General features: G+C 37.8%; 1 protein-coding gene across 10 annotated transcripts in view; it reads left to right on the top strand.

Moving 5' to 3' along the window:
* Nucleotides 1–5,714: 5,714 nt before the first annotated feature.
* The window catches only part of znf618 (zinc finger protein 618), a 34,835-nt gene continuing 18,399 nt past the window's right edge, over nucleotides 5,715–22,150 (top strand). For 2 of the 10 annotated variants that reach the window (XM_083531277.1, XM_083531280.1), the window contains exons 1-2: nucleotides 5,717–6,261; nucleotides 16,044–16,151. The gene's annotated coding sequence lies outside the window, so the exon portion shown is untranslated. Of the gene's footprint in view, nucleotides 6,262–6,512; nucleotides 6,608–16,043; nucleotides 16,152–22,150 lie in introns of those variants that run through there. The other 8 variants (XM_083531282.1, XM_083531278.1, XM_083531275.1 and 5 more) reach the window with 7 other exon arrangements.

Below are 22,150 nucleotides of genomic sequence, written 5' to 3'. Positions count from 1 at the left end.
ATTATGGTGTTTGGAATCACTTAAATCATCAGGACACCAAACGGAACTTTTGCTATGTTTCCGCACGGACGGTTTTAATCGCCGGATGTGTGCTTCCTGGAATATTTTGGTGCTTTTTCAGACTTGGCGCATCATTAAAGCAAATGTTTAGTGATTAAAAATTTCGGTGGTTTATTTATTTTTTTTTATCTGAGTAAAGTAAAGATGTCTTCAATAAATGTGTTGCATTGAAGGATTTCATTTCAGCTCTTTTATATTTATTTATATTGGAAATTAAAATGGTCAAACAAAAATGCACGATGCATCAATAAAACCAGTGGCGTTCAAATGAATTTGCGTTAACGTGTTATTCACTTCGACAGCCCTATTTAGAACACATCTTTTCACGTTTCTCAGCTTGTTATCTGTTAAGCACAGAAAGTGTTTTTAAGAGAACGAATACTGAAGATTATTAAGAGGTTGAATTATAGTATAAAGGAGAAGAAGTGCAAAATGAAAATGAGCAGCGGGCACAAAAACGAGAAGTAAATATTGACCGTACATGAAAAGCCCTCTGAATGTACAAACCTTCTCTGAGTATTGAGCTGCGTGTGATTTCAGAGAAAAAGCGAGACAAGGTGTACAGACACCAGCGCTATTTTCGCCTCACATTCGCAGTTTATACACAGCATCCATTTATCCAGCCCCTTAATTATGTTATGACATAAATGTGATGTTCGGTTTCGAAAAAAAAATCCAATCATCTAGCGATTATTGCAGTCCGGTGATGGCTTGTGAGGGATTATAATTCTTGACCGAAAGCCGTTCTGATTATTGTTCATTCACGAGGACTTTATCCTTGTTGCAGTTGCACACGTCTGATGATGGCGCCGAATTGCAGTCATTTGTAAAGCACAGGAAGTCCTCCCAAGAGAACAAACACTGAAAATTCAAGGAGGGGGGAGGATAACATGAACCATTCAAAATGTTCTCATTTGAAAGTAAATTTTACACACTGCCAAATGTACAGGTACATTGCACTTTGCGTAGCTTTAACGCTAAAATTGAGGTGAAACCCAAAATATCAACAGCTTTAGGCACGAGTCGGTCTGCGGTCTGAGAGCAGTTTATTTGTTTTGTGAGAAGTGAATATTTGTCATCTGATTGATCTTTGGTGTGGAATGTGCGTCATTAGCCAGCAGTTAAAAGTGGATAATTAGCTGGAAGTCTTGGCAAATTTCATAATATTTTCTAACTCAGGTGTTAAATCAAGTGCGACTGAGTGATTAATCCCTGTGGCTGTTTGAACAGTGATTCAGTTCTCTAGTGCGGGTTTTTCTGGTGTGATCTGACGTGCCGAAGAACAAAACATTCCTTTATCTTGGCATTTCTTCCAACTTTCCTGATAAATGTACTGAGAAATATATGATAATGAGGATAATGAGTCTAAAGTTTTTCATCAAAACTGATGAAAAAATAATTTTAGAAACTGACAAGCTTTAAAGGCTAAACCTCTGTTAGGAGGTCTGTAAACAGAGACCTTCTACACCCCTCTTGATGTGACTATCATGTAAAGAAGGCCATGTCTCCTTTCCTGGGACTAACATGCAGAACATGTTTACACAGAAGCCACGCCTCTTTCAGTGGAATAGCATGCATAGAGGCCACACCTCTTAATGCTACAGTTTGCACAGAAGCCATGCCTTTTTTAGTGGAACGGTCTGCACATAGGCCACGCCTCCTTCGTGCTACAGTTTGCACAGAAGCCACGCCTCCTTTAGTAGAACAGTTAGTGCAGAGGCCACACTCATTTCAGTGTAACAGCATGCGCAGAAGCCACGCCTCCTTCAGTAGAACAGTTCACGCAGAAGCCACGCCTCCTTCAGTAGAACAGCATGCACAGAAGCCACGCCTCCTTCAGTAGAACAGCATGCACAGAAGCCACGCCTCCTTCAGTAGACCAGTTCACGCAGAAGCCACGCCTCCTTCAGTTAAACAGTTCAAAAGTAAAATAGACCTGCTTGCATTCAAACGTCTTAAGATAATAACAACAATAACAATAATGAAATTAATAATAATAATGACTCAGTCTTCTCTACAAATTCTGAAAATCTTTCCAGTGTTGCATCACTTTGTTATTTAAAATAGGGTTGAGGTCTACAGAGCTGTGATGACCTGACTCCTCCTCACAGAGGGAGTTTAAAATAAGTTCATGAGTGACAAAAGCAGACCGAGGCAATGCTTAATCACACACTCCCTTACTGCGGTCAATAGACTTAAGCCTGCACACACACACACACACACACACACACACACACACACACACACACACACACACACACACACACACACACACACACACACACAAACAAACACACATTCCCTTTCTGGAAAGCGTCTTCTCATTATTACAAACATCTGTGGGATGCCAGAAGTGACTCCTCTGCTAGATGTTTTCCAGTAACTCCGGGGAAAACGATACTCCACAAAGCCAGTCAACATGTGGATCTACATGGCTCACATTCAGCTGTGCTTTCCGGCTTAACGTATTTCCGGACACACTTTCTGCAAATGCACATAATAATGTGTCATGATAGCATTATGCTAATGAAATGGATGTAAGAGTTTTTAAAAGTCTTTGGATTATGGCTTTGCTGAATTCTCAAATCTGATTGGTTGATTGGCTGTTAACGCATTATTAAAGCCCTAATATATATGTATATATACAATTACAGGTACACAGACACACACACACACACACACACACACACACACACACACACACACACACAACATACAGTATACACTTACACTCACTGATGCATGTACACACACACACACACACACACACACACACACACACACACACACACTTGGAAGTTTTTCCTCTGTTTTGTTTTCCTCCTCGAGCTGCAGTAGCCTTCAGATCGAATTGCCGTTTGTGTTTCAATATATTGATTGAATTCTAATTGCCCATGACGTTTGTGTACATTTAAAGTTTGTTCGTTGTTCTTCCCAAAGTCTACGAGTTCCTGCCTGGAGTTTGTCATGAATTCACAGACGAGTCGGAACTCAGTGGGATTCTCTTGGATAAATGGTAATTAGAAGCACATGCCACCTTCATGATGGAATTTCAGCAAAACTTCAGCCATTATTATGTCATCCCTGTTCGCTGATTAAGGTGTTTTATTCCCCCGATAGCACCACATCACATTTGAACACTTTACAGGAAATGGCAAAATAGGGTTGAAACCTGATTCTTGCCTTTTTATTATTGGGTTCTTTAGCGGATTGGCGATGTGTCATTTGTGAATGAGTCGACTCCGTGAAGTGACTCTTTTTGAATCAATGTTGAGAGTTGACTCATTGGTGACTTAATTTCTTTTTATGTATTTTTTTTATTAATTAATTATTTTCCCAGGTGTGTGTGTGTGTGTGTGTGTGTGTGTGTGTGTGTGTGTGTCACCCGTGAAGTGTCATTAAATTATAAATGCTTCTACATTGGAAAGCTTTTTAATCTCTGAGCTGCTGGTTAATTGTGTAGAGTGAATCGTTTCTCATTTAACTCTCAGACGAGATCTATCTTCACTACATGGACAAATGTATTGGGTCACCTGACTTTTCCAGCCATATATGGTTCTTCTGCAAACTGTTACCACAAACTTGAAGGCACACAATTGTGTAAGACATCTTTGAATGTGGTAGAATGACCTCTTTACCTTCTCTTAAACTCGAAGACCCAATCCTGTTCCTGCATGACAATGTGCACAAAGCCAGCTCCATGAACATCTGCTTTACATGGTTTTGAGTGGAAGATCTCCTGCTATAGATCTCAACCCTATTGGGATGAATGTGAACACTGACTTCACCCCAGGCGTAATGAATCTCCACAAGGACACAATCTAGTGGAAGATCTTCCCAGAAGAGTGGAGACTACCATAACAGTGATCTGTTAAACATCATGTTGCTGCAAACACTGATCAGTGTTCTGTATGTGTGTGTGGTACTTAAGTGACCTCTGCTGGCTGGGATGGGTAGAGCAGTTGGAAAAGGTTACATACAGCATTACACCAAATTTAATTTCTTCTGCACCTTTTTGCTTAAATCTGTTCACTCTAATGTGATCACTAATGTGAAAAAAAAAATCTCATTCTGTAGGAAGCTGTACACATAAACATATAAGAACATAAACGAATCATTCTGTGTTTTCTCTGTGTTCTCTTCCTGGTTTGTTGATGAACACACACCGAATATTTAATGTTGTGTTGAAAGTGTCTCTAGAGTTTTAATGGATCAAAAAAGCTGTTGTCTTTGTGTTCTCTGGGTCCTGACTGATATCAGCTCTGGTTCAGAACAGATGCTGCACTGTATCGCTACTTGCGAATACAAACACTGCCACCTAGTGGCCATATACTAATGTTTTTTTTTCTACTTGAGACAAAATGATTTGTGTTATTAGACGATATTAAATAAATGCTACACAACAGGGCGTTATTCTTGTCACGTGTACATTACAGCACAGTGATTTTTTTTACTTTCTATATCTCAACAAAGTTAATTAAAAGTTTATGCACACACACACACACACACACACACACATATATATATGTGTGTGTGTGTGTGTGTGTGTGTGTGTGTGTGTGTGTGTGTGTGTGTGTGTGTGTGTGTGTGTGTGTGTGTGTGCATAAACTTTTAAGGAAACTTTTATAGGAAAAATTAAATTTGTTCAAGTGTTCCTGAAATAAGTAGAGCAGATAAGAACGTAAATATCCATAACGAGAAATATTCAATTTAAAACACACACACACACACACACACACACACACACACACACACACACGTGCACACACACTTACACACATGCACACACACTTACACACATGCACACACACTTACACACATCTGTATTACCCAAATAGAGTCTAGCAAATGCAAACTAATTACATTTTTCCATTAATTTTATTTTATCAATTCAATTTGTGCCAATTTAATTGATTACTTCATTTTTACACATGCCTAAAATTTTTGCACAGTACTCTATATAAAGTTACACGTGGGTAGGTTTTATAACTAATTGCATACAATTTATATTTAGATTTTGCAATATGATATATTTTATTATACATTACATAATTATTCCATTTCAAAAGATTTTTAATTTTAAAATGCACCTGTAGGGGGAGCCAAAGCACCGCTCATGCACATTGTGTGTGTGTGTGTGTGTGTGTGTGTGTGTGTGTGTGTGTGTGTGTGTGTGTGTGTGTGTGTGTGTGTGGTGGTGGTGGGGGAAACATTCTGATGAAAATTCAAAACGAGCCTTCGAATTAAAAAAAAGAAAAATATATAATGTATTACATTAAAATCGCTCTGCTGCATCGAGCACGCGCGCTCTCTCTCTCTGTATAATTAATAATTATAAATTCCAGCTAAATGTTGTGTGTCAAATGGTGGAAGGTTGTATTTATGGCCCATGCAGAGGACAGTGCTTATAAATATATATATTTGTGTGTGTGTGTGTGTGTGTGTGTGCGCGCGCGCACTTCTCCTTTCTCACTTCTTACTGCGGTGCGAAAAACAAATTTGATTTGATTAAACAGATTTGATTGAAAAAACAAAAAACAAATCAAATGCAAATGCAATTTTTCCCCCTTTTTTCTTTTTCCTTTTTTTTTTCCTTCCCCCCCAAAACGCCTGCATGATGGCGGACACCGAACACTCCGAGCCTCGCGCACTCCGCCTCCTGCTCCTCCTTCTCCACCCAGAACCGACGCTCGAGCCCGGTGTTTTCTTTTTCTGCGCAGGCGCATTCCTGCAAAAAGAAAGCCAAAGCGCAAAAAGGGGGGAGGGAGAAAAGAGAGAGAAAAAAACCCAGTCGATTCATTTTTTTTTAAATCTCGCATTGGGAAAAAAAAATCGCGCTTCCGTCATCCTGAAAGATAGAGAGAGAGAGAAAGAGAGGGAAAGAGAAGGAAAAGAGAGGGAGGATCCTTCTGCTCTGCACTGCCCTGGAAAGAGGGAAAAAAAATTATCCTGTTTGACCCGCATCGGTTTTTTTTTCCTGGAGGGGGGAGGAGGTAAAGAAGGCGGCGCGTGCCGCTTTGGTCTCTTTCTTTTTTTTTCTTTTTCCTCTCCTTTTTTTTTTTGCTTCTTCTCCAAATTAGAAATCATTGTAGAATTTTGTACCCCCTTTGCGCAGGCCGCGTGCGCGCGCTCTTTCCTCACCTCTAAATTTTTTAATTCATTTTTTTTTGTTGTTCCAGGAGGAAACCGATGCTTTCTTGGGTAAGATCAACTTCTTTTCTCAAATCCAATGTGTTGCAGTGTTTGTGTTTATTTTTTCACTTAATCGAGCGCTTCTTCCTTTTCTTTCTTTCTTTTTTTTTTTTTACTTTCTGAGGAATTTCTTTTCTGATTCAATGTAGCGACTGTGTTGTTATTGTTATTATTGTAACATAATATGATGATGGTGATTTTATTATTGTAAAAGTTGTTGAAATTTAATTTTAGGAAATGCAAACAAACAAACAGGTAAAAATGGAAAGGATAAAGAGGGAGGACAAGAAAAAAGCCGTGCTGGTGCAGGAGGGGGAACCGAAAACCCCCTGAAGAGCAGCAGCGGCCATATTTGGTGAATTTTCTTTTCCCAGTGAATTGTGCTTCTTCTTCTTCTTTTTTTTTTTTTTTGCCTGCTCTTATTCGCCGAATAAACCCGGGCGCGTGCTGTCGGATCAGTAATCGATGAAGGCGATTTTTTCCCTCCTCGCGCGCCTCCTGCTTTTTTTTTTTTCTTTTGCGCGCGCGTCGGACGCTTTCTAGCAGGTGAAACACCCGATGTTTTTTTTTTTTTAATGCGCGGATTGTTTTTATTTTTTATTATTATTATTTATTTATTTTTGCTTCAGAAAAAAAAAGCTCCGAATGCCATTTTCAGTGCAAAAATTAGCGCCCCCGTGCGGCCGGATTCGAGAGAAATTAAAGAAATTACGATTAATTCTGATTGCATTTCGAACGAGGAGTTCGAGTTCTTTTTTTTTTTTTTTTTACTTTTTGAATTTTTCCCGCATTTTTTAGCACAACACTGTATAGAGTTCATTTCCAGTCTCGTGGAAAGGGCTAGTGGACGCCTCGGGTGTTCTTTTTCACGGATTTATTATGCATTTCCTCGTGCTCCATTTCTCATGTTGTGCATTTATTATAATTTTTTTTCCAATTCGACCTTTTATACAAAACACGTTTTTGTATCATATTGGATCGTAAACTAACGGTTCGTGCTACACTGTTTCTGCTTCCTTTTTCTCCTGCACAGAATTAGAAAAAAAAGAAAATCAATCAGCGTGCTGAGAACGGATATGTTATGCACGTGCGTGCTCGCGCGCATGGTTCTTGAGTTTTTTTTTGTGATGCACATACCATGAAGTGCATGCATTTGTATTTTTTTTTTATTATTGTTTGCATAAGAAACTAACTGTGCATGGTTTAAGTTCATTAGACAAAAAAAAAAAAAAAAAATTACCATTAAACACTTGGAGGAAGAAAAATTTAATAGATAAAACACTTGTGCATGTGATTGCTGGATAATTAATGATTTTTGTTCTAAATATTTCATTTTTTTTATTAGATTTTAATGCCACATTGGGCCATGCACCATGCAATTATCCAGGCAGTAAAGATATTCCCTTCAATTTTTATGTCTCTCTGCTTTAAATCATTTTCAGGGTTGCTTGATAATTCGTGCACCGGCGTGCCGAGTGCTTTTCCACACAACTTCATGATTTCACCCTGACAGGAATATTTCTCTGAAGCTTAGCGCTGAAGCGGCAGCCATTTTATTCTTAATTTATTCATTATTTTACATGGTTTTGTGCAATAATTAACGGTGTGATTGTTGGGACGTGCTCGGGATGCTAATGTTGGATTAGTGCAGATCTCCTGCACGGCCTGAATTGTGGAATGATTGGTGATCTAAGATACTTGCATTTCAAATCATGGAAAAAGATTTTGTTTCCGACAAATAAATATTGAAGAGAGCACGCGTATCTTTCCTGCTTCGGCCAGTTTATATTTGTCTTTAAAAAGTGTCATGATGCTGGTTTCCAAGTAATATTTTGCAAAAAAATACTCCTTACAGAAAACATTGTCAATTTACGCGTTATTTTTTTTCCCTCCACATCTGGACTTTTCATCTGTAATGCATTTTTTTCCCCTCATCTTGCATAGTGCTTTATTTTTTGCACACCACCCACCCATACATTTGACACTTTATATACTTACTCACACGTATGGCATTTGGCAGATTCCCTTATCCAGAGCAGCTGGCAACCCCAATTCCACAAAAGTTGGGATTCTGTGTTAAATGTAAATAAAAACATAATGCAACGATTTGCAAATCTCATAAACTCATTTTATTGCAGCACGTCTCAAGTTGGGATGACGGCAACACAAGACTGGAAAAATTAAGAGTTACTAAAAAGAAACAGCTGGAGAAATAGTTTCCAACTAATTAGATTAATTGCGAACTGGGCACCAAGATGATTGGTTATGGAAAAAAAGAATAATAATTTTCGAAAGACAAGAGTCTCAGAAGTAAAAATTTTGTAAAAATTTCCAGTTTGTGAAATATTGCGTCTACAAATTTCAGAACATATTCCTCAATATCTATTCTGAGAATCTGAAGAAATCGCAGTGCAAAAGGGACGAGGGCAAAAAAAAAATATTTTATCTGGATGCTTGTGATTTTCGGGTCCAGTGTTAAATATTTTGTAATGGAAATCACTGAACCACCTTTAGAAATCTGTGAACACAGTTGACCGTGTCAACCATGTATGTAGGTTGAAGCTCTATCATGCAAAGAGCATGCCAACTGTGAACCATACAGGTAGTCGTCGACTTACGACCACAATTGGGACCGACAAATTAGATAATTAGATAAGTAGAGTAGGCTATATGTACAGTCCTGTGAAATTATGCTGGAAGCTGGTAAAAAATAACCTACGCCGCGGCTAGCGATTGTGGTCGTAACGTCGAATGGTCGTAAGTTGCATAGGTTTAAGTCCACGACTTCCTGTATTCTCTAAACCAGTTTAAAATGGGTTAGGGTTACATTTCTGTGGTAGTTTAAATCGAAATATAAATTTCTCTTTGGAAACCATGGATGCTGCATCCTCCAGACTAAAGAGGAGAGGGACCATCATTAGCGCTTAGTTTCATGGTATGGGGTGCATTAGTGGCTATTTAATGGGCAGCTCAATCAATGCTGAAAGATATCTATATATATATTATAGATTTTAGAGCAATGTTTTCAGTGAGGGCAAGAAAATGTTAATGCAGACTGTATCTATTACTACAGCGTGGCTTTATAAGGACTTCTTTCTTTAGAGGAGTCCAAGTACTGAAGTGGCCTCCAAACAGGAGGTGCAAAGCAGCATGTGAAGAGTATAATATGATTAATACAATATCAAATGGGTGGTGCTGAAGACATGGATGTGTGTGAAGTGAAGTGAAATGAGTAATGAGTGTGTGAGTTCAGGTTGTAACAGTTCAGTAACACACAGCTGTGTGTGTGTGTGTGTGTGTGTGTGTGTGTGTGTGTGTGTGTGTGTGTGTGTGTGTGTGTGTGTGTGTGTGTGTTATGTACAGTTCAGAGCCTGATGGCTTTAGGGGAAAAAACTGTTGCATAGTCTGGATTTGAAGCCCGAATGCTTCAGTACCTCTTTCCTTACCTCTTTTCTTTAACTAAAACATTTGGAGCATTGTGAAATAAAAAAATACAACAAAGAAGACTAAGGACTGTTAAACGCCTAGAAACCTGACAAAAGAGAGACATTCCTCTTCCAGAACTAAAACAACTATTCTTCCTAGGTCAGATGTCTACAAACAATTGCTAAAAGAAGAGATGTAACATATTGGTAAATAAGGCTAATGTCACACACATTTTGGTTTGTTGCAAATATCAAATTGAAAATTACTTTATATTTATCCTTAAAATGGCACATTACCTCAATTTAAGCTTTCGATGTGTTTTATTCCTGAAAGAATAAAATATGGGTTTATGAGATTCGCAAATGGTTTCATTTTGTTTTTATTGGCGTTTTACAGCGACCCAACTTTTGAAACTGGAGTCTCACAATTTTAGTTTTTTGCAGTTGTAGTTGAGGGTTATTGCTTCTGTGGGCGAATTCAGCGATCGTAAGATCATTACAAATCACGCCGTGTGACATGGCTCTAATAAGCTTGGGTATGACGTATGGAGACTGTACAATCGAGACAGCTATTGAATCGTTCATGTTTTTTTTTTTTTTGGGTCCTCCTAGGACCTCCTAGTCAGGAAGTCTTAGCGGCAAACACTCTGTGAGATGGTCACCCTACATTTCTGGCAGTGTCCATATTTTGGCAGTTAACCATGACCATTATTTTATGTTCATCATCTTTTATCTGGGACAGCTCAAAATTGTCCAGTGTATACCAGGTATTAAGGGCCTTGTTTAGGGGCCCAGGAGTGCCAGTATTGTGGTTCTTGTATTTGAGCTCACAACCATCCAGTCAGAAGTTTAACATTTTACCAGTCTTTTTTTGCTTACATGTACGTTTCTCACGTGTGATATGGATGTAAGAACTTTCCCTAAGTGGAATGTTCATGAAAGTGTTCCAGTATTTTTAATGAACATTAATGCATGTTTCATGGCGTGTTTTTGAAAAACAAAGTTGTTCACGCATCAGCAGTGCAGCAGCAAAGAACACATTTCTGTTTAATTCTAAAAAAACATGGCATTTTTATATCCTCGAGAATCTCATTATGTTCTATTAAAACCTGCTGCTTATTTTTGGATGTTGGTACAGATGTTGTTGACCTTGGAGATTCGCTGAGACGATAAGAAGCCAGCTGATAAAACACAGAATCTATAGAGTGGATCTGCTTGTTTTGGTCACCAGCATTAAGTAAGAAAAAAGAACGAACAAAAGGCAGGAAGTTTGCGAAATGTATGACTGCCACAATGGAAGTGCATCGAACACAAAAATGAATGTATGCAACACCAGGCTGCTGTAGGAAGTGGCGTTAGTACAGTGTTCTCACAGTGTAAAAAAAAAAACAAAACGTTTGGGCTCATTTTTCTCAAAGTATGTAATTTCATAATGGTTCAGGTTTACATCTGCACTTCCCCTTCTGGTTTTGTTTCCGGAATTTAATCTAAACTTGAGCTGGATGTGAACGCACAGGTTTCATAGTGTTATTATTTTTAATAAAAATTTTCAAGAGTGAATTTTTTCAGTTGCTGTATTTGAATACTACATGTTGAGTATCTTCTTTACAGTACTGTATATATTTCTATAGAAACAAACCATTCTGTGTGTAATGCAGTTATACCGAATTATCCAAGTGAATCGTGCATTGTGATTGGCTGGATGTTAAGGTGTGAGTTATTTATTTTTTCCTGTTCGTTTTCTTGGTGTTGTAGTTTTTTCTTTCGCTGATCCAAATATAATTCACTGTATTACGACTACAAATGAGACCAACAACCAATCGGCTTCTGTATCTTAGAACGAAGCTCTCTTGTATCAAAAGGACTTTTTCTATATTAAGATCTTTTATAAAATAAGACGTGTCTCTCAATATGAAGAAGTAATTTGTTCCCTTTTTAGAAAAATTTCCATTTTATTGCTAAAATTGCATACAAGAATATCTGAAAACTAAATTTATTTACCGCAATTTCCGGACTATACAGCGCACCTATATCTCTCTCTCTCTCTCTCTCTCTCTCTCTCTCTCTCTCTCTCTCTCTCTCTCTCTCTCTCTCTCTCTCTCTCTCTCTCTCTCTCTCTCTCTCTCTCTCTCTCTCTCTCTCTCTATATATATATATATATATATATATATATATATATATATATATATATATATATATAAGCCGCACCCACTGAATTTGACAAATATTTTTATTTTGAACATAAATAAGCTGCAGGTGTCTACACTGAAACTAATGAACTTTACACAGGCTTTAACGAAAGACAGTGTCTGTTACACGGTGTAACGGGTGAAATATGTTGCGCTTTCTTTAGGAGCATAGCTGTATTTTGGGAATAGCATGCCACTGGTTTTTTCCGCTATTACTGCATGTGTGCAAGACCGAGGAATATGTCCTTATTATTTTCTAATGCTCATTTCTAAGTTTCTTTGATTAACCCGTAACGCTGTTGCCAAGAAAAATAAAAAAGCACGAGTTTTGGAAACCTGTCTGTGCTTATATGATTTTTGTTGCAACTGGAGTTAGCGAGCTCTCCCTTCACCCAGACTCAACGCGCTACAACAGCTTGTATCTAAACAGTAGCCGACCAAGAAAATCATTGTTCACTGTCTTCCTCCTTCCTTTTACAACTATTTCTGTCGAGAGTTTATTTTCGTTTCCGTTCGGAAATTTCATTGGTCTAATGTTATGGGGTTCAGTTTTTTGGCTTGAAGTTTGTGAAACCGGGAAAAACCCAGGAAAAATTCATAAATAAGCCGCTTCGTTGTTTAAGCCGTGGGGTTTAAAACGTGGGAAAAAAGTAGCGGCTTATAGTCCGAAAAATACGGTAGTCAAAATGCAAAGACAAATATATAAATAAAAATAAATAAAAAAAAAAATTTCAGATTCCTCAAAAAAAAAAAAAAAAGGAAACTCACTATCGTTTTAGTTTGAAATAAACCTAAACTTTGGCCTGAACCCTTTGGATGCACACTTCCGTGACATAAAAAAAAAAAAGTTATTTTATATGCTTTATTCCTATTCACAATTCCGAGTTTATTTCTCACAAAATCTGACTTCATTTCTCGCAATTCTGACTTCTTGCAAACATCCAACGTTTCTGTTGCATCCACTGGTAATCATGTTTTGTACCTGAAGTTTGGAGCTGTCGGTGTATGAACGTGGCTCCTCTGCTTCATCTGTCACGCTCCGTCTCCTCCAGAGCTGATTGTTAGACAGAGTTTTCTCCAGGAATCGGAGGCAGTTTGATACCATGTGATTGTATTGATTGCAACCCATTTTATTTTGAATGTGTTAAGCTTTAGCAGTACAGAGGGGTTGCTGCTGCCCGACTGGCAAAAAAAAAAAAGTCGTAATTGCGAGAAATAGTCACATTTAGCAAGAAGAAAAAACCTCGGAATTGCCAGAAATAGAGTTGGAATAGTAAGTCTTTTTCTTTTTTTTTACGTGTTGGAAACGATCTTCCATAGTTTTCTCCTCAGTCCTCCATTTTTCATTCTGCAGCATGTTCTGTGTTTACCTGTCCAGAGCGCTCCCGAGTTTAGCACGTGGTGCATCAACAATAATGGTCCTCAGGGAAACACTGTGCTCCGTGTGTCGTTAAATGGACCAAACGAATTTGTATTCGAATATTAATCGAGTTACACAAGAAATCATTTTAGCCCTAATTATAATCGTATTATAGTAATGGTTATTAAAAAAAAGTGGTAGTTTAGTGGTTAAAGCTCTGGGTTGCTTACCGGAAGGTTGGGGATTCAATCCCTGATATCGTCAAGCTGCCACTCTCGGGCCCTTGCACAAGACCCTTAACCGAGAACTAAAATTTAGTTAATAACGGCAAAAAGAAATAGTGACAAACCATGATGCGTAAATCCATGGACTGATACTGGAGATTCCTTCTTTAATTGTTAAATGAAAATTTCCTGGAAATGCTGCCGGTATTTCCTGTAACTGATGTTTGTTGATGGATCTACACTTCGTTGTGGATCACTGCTGTTTCTTTTTTGATCCCGGTGACCTTCAGCTACGACCCTGCACACAATTCCAGATTGTTGACACAACTTTGTATTCATCTGTTAGCTTTTTTGTTTTGTTGTCCTTTTTTATCTTGCCCTCATGCTCTATAACTGCAGGAGAAATACTTTCGACCTTTTTGACTGAAAGACAAAGTTATCATTACTGTATGTTTAAGGCAAAACGAATATGAAAGAGGGGAAGGTCCAGATTTGTGTTCTGAAGGTCAAACCCTTGTTCCATATTCACACACGGAGTTGAAAAATTAAAAACAAACTTGGAAACTACACAACAAATGTGTGCTACTAATATCTCAGAGAAACATGAGGGCCAGAGGACGGGTTCCTTTTTGACTCTGGTTCCTCTCAAGGTTTCTTCCTCATATCTCAGCACTTTCTCGGTTTCTTATTACTGGCGTTGGGGATAAATACGTTTAAAAAAAAAAAGGTGTCCTTGAAATGCCATACATGTGAATATGCAATTAAAGACTGTTCTGGTTTGTCTGGTTATCATACCATACATTAAATTTTTTTTAAATAGAAAAATCTTGATAAAAGTTGTAAAATCTTGTGTACTTTGTCAACCCACACTGCTTCAGTGTTCAGCAAAACTGCAGCTCTTTTTTTATTTATTTTTTTTTTCTTCTTTGTGTAGCAGTATCTGTTATGGAAACTGTCAAGTCAGCTCATCCAGGCGTGCTTTTCCAAGAGCAATGCTGTGCATTTACACGTTTGTGTCGGATCGAAATCGAGCCCACATGATCGTACAGCGCCGAGGTGACCTCTCCGCTTCACTGCTCTTATGACACTACAACCTGTATTTAGTTATTTTTATATACAGAGGATCTTTTAAGAAACCGATGTTTATTTTAAGTAAAATCCTATAAAGAACCTGAAAATTTTTCGGGTCACTGCATCACCTATTAGTTCAGTTGCTCGGGCATTGATGTATTTGTTTTTCTTACTCCATAGAATTTCTTGAAAGTTTACATTAGAGATTCTATTAAATGAGATGTCGTCACGTCACACGTTGCTGGGGTTCACGTGAATCTGCCTGTAGCTTGAAATACATAGAGAAGCTGTGGAATTAACCAATCAGATTTTTGTGTTGCTGACACCAGGGCCTTCAAACAGGTCGTACAATAATCACATCCTCGGATTGGATGGCCAGGGAACGCGCTAGTCAGAGCTCACATACCGCGTCTGTAGCAAACTGTACATGCTCACTCATATATTCATGTTGATTTAATAGCTGTGTTTTTGATTCCACAACGACTGACCGAGGACTGATTTGGTCACACTTACTTACAAGGACATCTACAAGACAGAGTTTTTAAGAAAAGCTGGTCATCGTGAGTAAAAACACTAAGCTTTTTCATGAATCATTTATACGTTTGTTTTGTTTCATATCGCGAGGAAAACCGTAATGCACGGAAAGAAATGCACCAAAATGCTGGGAAAACCCCGGATCATTTTATGAGGTTAATATCGGTGCTTCTGTTAGAGATGATGAGGTATGCCGGAGGTGCAGTTGTGGCTACAGTGAAAGGAGACGTGTTCACTGTGGTGTTTTTTCGCTTTAGTAACAACATGCAGCGCTCTGTTATAATGCGTTTCCCTAAAATATTGATGTTTTTTAAAACCCTGGCGTCGTCATGGAGGTTTTAAGAGGTGGACCGATTTAGGTGGGACACCGCTGAAGGCCTGGAGGTGAAATGATTACGTGTGTAAGTTTAAACCCCATTTGAAAAGTCCCCATACAATAACCTTTAGTCTTCTGGGAAGATGTTCCACTAGATGTTGGAGTGTGTTTTTGGAATTTTGTGCTCATTCAGCCACAATGGTGTTAGTAAAGTCAGATATTGAGATAAGGTGAGGAGGCCTGGGGTTCAGTCAGCGGTCCAGTTCAGCCCAACGGTGGTCAGTAGGGTTGACTTTCATTAGAGAGAGAAAACAAAAAGGTAAATCCATATATATTGTTTATTTAATTTCTCATAGTCAGTTTACTGGCAGTGTTTCTAGAGGCGAATTACCGACTGCAACATTTATTTTTTATTTTTCCCACCATTTCTGAACTTCCTTTTTTTTATGTTTAGAATTTCTGTGCTGTTTTTTCTGCCTGCTGTCACTGACTTACTGTAAGAATAAAATTTTCATCGAAATATTTAAAACACTTTCCTTCCGCCCTCTGGCTCGCCTCCGGCCAAAATTCTGTAATTTTCCGTGTGTGAAGTTTTCTCGAGCTGGCCTTGTAATTTTCCACTGCGTTAAAAAAATGCGCACTGCTAATTTTTTTTAACCCTTTTGTTTTCAGGCTTCACTGTTGGTTGGAGCGATCGGGGGGAAAGAGAGCGAGAGAAACCCGGAGGGAAAGAAAAGGGGGAAGAGTGTGAAGCGAGCTTAAAGCCCTGGACTCCAAGCGGTACACACACACACACACACACACACACGCTCTATCTCTCTCTCTCTCTCTATTTCTCTCTCTCTCTATTTCTCTCTCTCTCTCTTGCTGCCTCTCTTTCTCTGTAACTCTGAATGGCTCACAGTCTCTGCTTATCAGTGTTTAATTATATATTTAGAGTTATTCAAAGTGTTTATTAAATAGCATTTAGCAGGCTTTCCTTGTGTTTAAGCTCGAGGCAGGAGTATTTTCATACTCGCAATGATCGCCGAGTCACATCACTGACCCTTTGACCACCTTTTGACCATACACATGCAAACGATTATCGTCAAACGTTGTGGTTTTATTGGTAATACAAAGATTGCTTCAGCCTTTAGTAGCATGCTAGTGCAGCGAATGATGCAATGAGTTGGCTAACTACAGAAACACCTTGCATTAATTTATTAATTTGTTCTTTAATTTGAAAAAAAAAAGCCTTAAATAAACCCTTTGAAAACCACAGAAATATAATATGAATCATATAAGCAGCTCTAAAACATCACTGATACAAAAGGTACAGGACTGAATGTCTGCAACATTTTCACTGCATTCTTCTTTCCCAGCCGCCTTATCTTTCACTGATATAGAATGACTCTTAGTAGCATGAGCAGGAGGAACTTAGCCCCTGTTTCTGACACAGCTGAAACACTGTAAGACTCTAATGCTGTAATGTCTCATCTTACTTACCTCGAGCCCATGATGCTATGAAAATAGCCAGTGGTGCTGGCAGGGCATTCAAATAATTAAAAATCAATAAAATTTTTATCCCAGCCATAGAGATGCTGAGAATATTATCCACGCAATTTTTTGCTAGCCGGTGTAAATTTGCGTTAACAGGCGTTACTAGAATTAAATTTTTTCCTGTATTTACTAACAAAACCCGCTGTGAACTCAAATATCATGCAAGTGACTTTTTTTTAAACTGATAGTTTTTCCTGCCTGCTGTCGCTGAATTAAGAATGGAATTTTCATTGAAACATTACTATTTTTTTCCTGGCCTCTGTTTTCAAAGACAAATTCTGTTGTTTTCAGTTTGTGTGAAGTTTTCTCTAGCTGGACTTTGTAATTTTTCACTGTGTTTAAAAAAAAAAAAACCGCACCCTTTTATTTTTTTTTCTGTACTTGTGGAATAATTCACACCAGTTCGGAACATTACTAATGACATAATTAGTTTACTGAAGTGTGTGTGTATAAAAAAAAATAATATTGACACAGTACACATTTTTTTAACTTGCGGATTAATCGTCTTTCTTTTCTTTTTTTTGCCGATATCGCTTTTTAATTTATTTTGTAACTAGACAGAGCAGTCATGTGTTCACGTGAATGGGACGTGTTAATCGGTCAACAACGTGTTTAATGGCACGTATATGCTCAGTTGTAATTTGCTCTAGATTTGGGCCTCTGCTAAATGGACTAAATGTACATATACTGCTGGAGTAAATGTTTTGGATAAATGGCTGAATTACATGTTGGTGTTAAATCGTGATTGTTGTAATATACTATAGTATAGAAACACGCAGGCATAATCTTGCTGTGCAAGTGAAAGACATCAGGGATAAAAACAGACAAAGTTGTTAATTTCTTGTTTATTAGGGTGCTAACATGGCATTAAAATCATGGCACTCTCGACCTCGATAGTTTGCCACTTTTCATAGTGACTCGTGAAAAATCTGATAGTTAACTGAGCAACGAGCCGCGAGCGATTTCAAAGTTTGGAGTAACATTTCAATACAGAGTTTGTACTAATAAATTACATAAAACTGTTTGAATTTTTTTATTATTCTATTATTCATTTAAAGTAGTAAATAAAACATTTGATAAGTAATTAAGTTCTCAGTACATGTACAATTGCCCTTGAAAAAGGAAGCATCGAAAAGAGAGTCAAAACCTCACGATTTTTTTGTTACTAGAACGCAACCCCCGTGAGTATCAAGGTTATACTGTGTGTGTGTGTGTGTGTGTGTGTGTGTGTGTGTGTGTGTGTGTGTGTGTGTGTGTGTGTGTGTGTGTGTGTGTGTGTGTATATATAAGTATAGCCACGCCCCTCAAAGCACATATACTGTAAAAGATGCAAATAACCATTTAAAATAGTTTGGGTCGGAAGACAATACGGGGAAAGTTGATCACATGAGCATTCGGCACGTCGTTACTTCAGACCTTTTCTGTTTGTACATTTTTCTGCAGCTCAATTGTAATTTACAGCTCACGTGTTTTAACTTGCACCTTGCAATTCCCAGAGAAATGACCGAATCTGTTGTTTGTGCCGAGTTTCACGGTTCGCTGATTGTACAAAAGTACGAAAGCAGGAAGAATTTACTCGTTTGTGGTTTAAACACCATGATGTTACAGATATTCGGCTCAGGAATTCGAGGTCGTACCCAGAGTGGCAAGAAGCTGCTTCAGGAGCTCCACATGTCAGACTTTTTTATTATTGACCTGAAAAAGCAGTTCAACTTAACAGCACTAAAGATTAAATCGTGCAACTTTGGAGATGAGATGTTTCATTTGATTAAAGGTTTCTTCAGGATGTGGCTGAGTGCAAAATTATTCCTAATGCTCCTAATGCAAAGGAACAAATGGTGCTTATTAAAAGGTCTGAGAAAAGAGGAAAAAGGTAATAACCAGTCTGATGATTGTGGGTTTTTTTTTTTTTGCTTCCTTGAGCGTGATGTGATCAGATCTGCATGTTTTTAACCGTGAGCACTTCCTGAAATGGATTTTTGCATTCGTAACCAAAACATAACTGACCTTTTGCACGTTAAGACCTAACGGAAATTTTACTCCTTATTTGGATTTCCTATTATGTGTTGAATGTGTTTGCTGTCTAGATTTAGATCTGGTAGTGTTTTTTTTTTTTTTCTTTTTTTTTTTTTTTCTTTTTTTTCTTTCTCTTTTTCTTCTTCTTCTTTCTATTTGCCGTGGCTGTGTATAACCGGATTTTTTTTTTTTATAAACAATTATAGAATTTTTTATTATTATTATTATTATTGCATGGTTCAAGGACCAAATACAAAAGAAAATAATTTGTAATTGAGAATTGTTGAAAATAAAAAGAAATTATTATTATTATTATTATTATTATTATTATTATTATTATTATTATAATAAAACAAATTTGGATTTTTTTTTTTTTGTCACACCCTTTTAATTTGTCGGCTACATCAAGATCCCTCGTAAGTCGCACGTTATTGGTAAAAACGTGTAGTGTAGGTGCGGGTTTATTTCAAGATATTAAAACTAGTCACCGTGTTATTTAGTTCCCCATTTAAAGCAATTTTCAAAACCAACAGCGCCTCAATTTTCCTCGTCTGTTTTCGTACTCACTTTGCAACTTTGATTCATATCGGAGGAAAAAAAATGTCAGGAGCTTAGCGGCAGCCGCGAAGCCGGGCCGAATTTCTAATTTTAGACCGCTCTTTCAGGATTTATTTTCATCTAATTCGAGTCTGCTTTTCAATAGCGCCTAGTTATTAAATTTTAATTCAGGGCAGCATTAGCATATAAATTGAAAGAAGGCTCCGTTGCATTGCTCATTCGTTCAGATGGAATTTTAAGACCTGACATTTTCCGTATTTTTATTTATTTATTTCTTCTTTTTTTTTCACTTCCAAAGCCATCTCAGTTAATGGAAAAAAATGGTGGGGGAAAATTTTCCTCCATCCAATATATTTATACGTTATTGCTTTTTTTTTTTTTTTTTTTTTTTCCTCTTTTTTTTTTTTTTTTTTCCTTTTGAATTGCAGGCCGGAGACGTGACTGCTGTAATTGAATGCAGAACCCTAAAAACATTTCTAGTGCCGGAAAAATAGAGCAGCTCAACCGTAATATTTCCATCCCTTCACACTGAAAACCAGATTTCCTCCCTCGCACACTTTCATGTTAAAATTTTCAGAATCCAGCTCGTGTTTTGGTTGACGTTCGGCTTGTGCGACGCGTTTCTGGAGTGATCCTAAAAATGTGTTGTGTAGGGAGGAGAAATGTGTTTCCGCTAAGCTCGTGCGCTGCAAATTATTTCGCAAAATGGGTCAAATCACTGAAAATATCTCCTCGCTCTGAAATTTAGGCTGACAGCTCATTTACTATCTCAGCCGTTTTTTTGTGTTTTTTTTTTTAAATATGAGAGCACTGCAGTTTTTTTTTTTTTCCCCACCGACGCGGCTGCAGCGAGTCCGATGCGAAATAGCAGCGAGGTGGCAATTCACAGCGCATAATTCCCTCACCAAGGTGTTAAGAAGTGCATGCTGAATTCCATCCATCAGCTCGAATGCTGTTCTAACAGGCCTGGAGGGTGTTTGTTTAAATATTTGGATTTAAATAATGTATTTATATATGGACAAATGTCTGTGGAGGTCTGATTCTAAGATTCGTACATGCTTTTTGAACATCCTATTCCACATTTGATCCCTATTTCACGTTATAGTAAACTCCACTCTTCTGGGAAGATGTTCCACTAGATTTTGGGGTGTGCTTGTGGAGATCTGTGTGAGATTCATTCAGAAACAAGGGTGTTAGTAAAGTCAAGAAGTGATGAAGGCGGTGAAGAAGGTGAGGAGGTCCAAAGGAGTTCGGTAGAGTTGGAGGTCTATAGCAGGAGATCTTCCACTCCATCCCATGGAAAGCAGACGTTCATGGAGCTGGGTTTGTGCGCTGGAAGGGAAAATTTCATACTACTACATATGGCTAGAAACGTCAAATGTCCCAATAATTTGGTCCATTATAATGTAACTACAGCATGAGCTTCAATTGAATTCAATAAGAATTCAAATTTCTTATTTATATAAAAAACCCTGAGTGATACAGAACTGTAACAGGTGTTTTTTTTGCTAAAGAACACATTAATTATTGTACTAAAAGAACCACACACAAAAAAAACTAAACAGTGAAATAAAGACTAAGGAAGTTAAAAAAACAAACAAACAAGCTAATAGAATTTCAGCGCTTAGAAACAGGGTGTGAAATAACATCCCAGAGGTTGGAGATCTCAGTAAACATCTATTCAAAAGTGACGAAGTGGAAGCTGCATCACACCTCCCCGAAGTGAGTCGTCTTAGTGCTGAATATTGTAGCATGTTGCATTTAGAAATTATTTCCTTTTTTTTTATTTTTTTTTATTTGAGCTCAAAATGTAAAGGTGCTTTTTCAAGTCACATGTACAGCACAGTGAAATTATTTCTTTGCATATCCCAGTAATGTTGGGAAGCTGAGGACAAATAATACAGCACCCCTGGAGCACAGCAGATTTAAGGGCCCAAGAGTGGCAGCTTGGCAATACTGGAGCCTAACCTAAGCCTGAACTACACCTGCCCTAATATTCAACACTAATTTATAAAATTTTTCAACAGTGATTATTTTTCTAATAGCATTTTTTCCATTTTGCCTTTTTTTTTTTTTTTTTTTTTTTTGCTGTTCTGTTTGTTTATTCACGAGCTCATGCACCAAAAAAACGTCCGCTTTTTAACTTTATCTTTTTTTCTAGAGGTCGGCACCGATAGTTGTTTGCTGGAACTATCTGCTTTCTGCAAAAATCCATCCCGATAGTTTTTCCGGTTCACTCATTACGAGAGCGGCCCCTAGGGGTGAATCACTGACTATTATACATTAAGTGGTTTTTTTCCAGCAATTTTATCCAGTAACTATTTTAAAAACTGTTGATATTTATAAATTTTTTTGCAAGTACGATCCAAACTAGTTATCGGTATCAGTAAAATCCATCAGTCGACCGCTAATATTTTCAATACTGACCGACTGAAATCATGTGTGTTTTTAGAAGGAAAAAAAAAAACCCCAGCTTGACTAAAGTAAAAACTCGAGTAAAAGCTCTCGTCTCCTCCATTGCCATGTTCATCATCAGGTCATCTCCCCACTCCAGTTCTCCCGCATTACCATTTCTTAAGTGTGATTTAAAAATAGCTCGACATTGCCGTCTGTCGAATCGAGAGCCCACGTCATGCTTAGTCTGAAACGAACCATCTTTTATTTTC

This window comes from Silurus aristotelis (genome assembly GCF_946808225.1).
Source record: "Silurus aristotelis genome assembly, chromosome: 26".
NCBI classification, from domain to species: Eukaryota; Metazoa; Chordata; class Actinopteri; order Siluriformes; family Siluridae; genus Silurus; species Silurus aristotelis.
The sequence above is the reverse complement of the archived record's forward strand: the minus strand, read 5'-3'. Positions and strand labels throughout refer to the sequence as shown.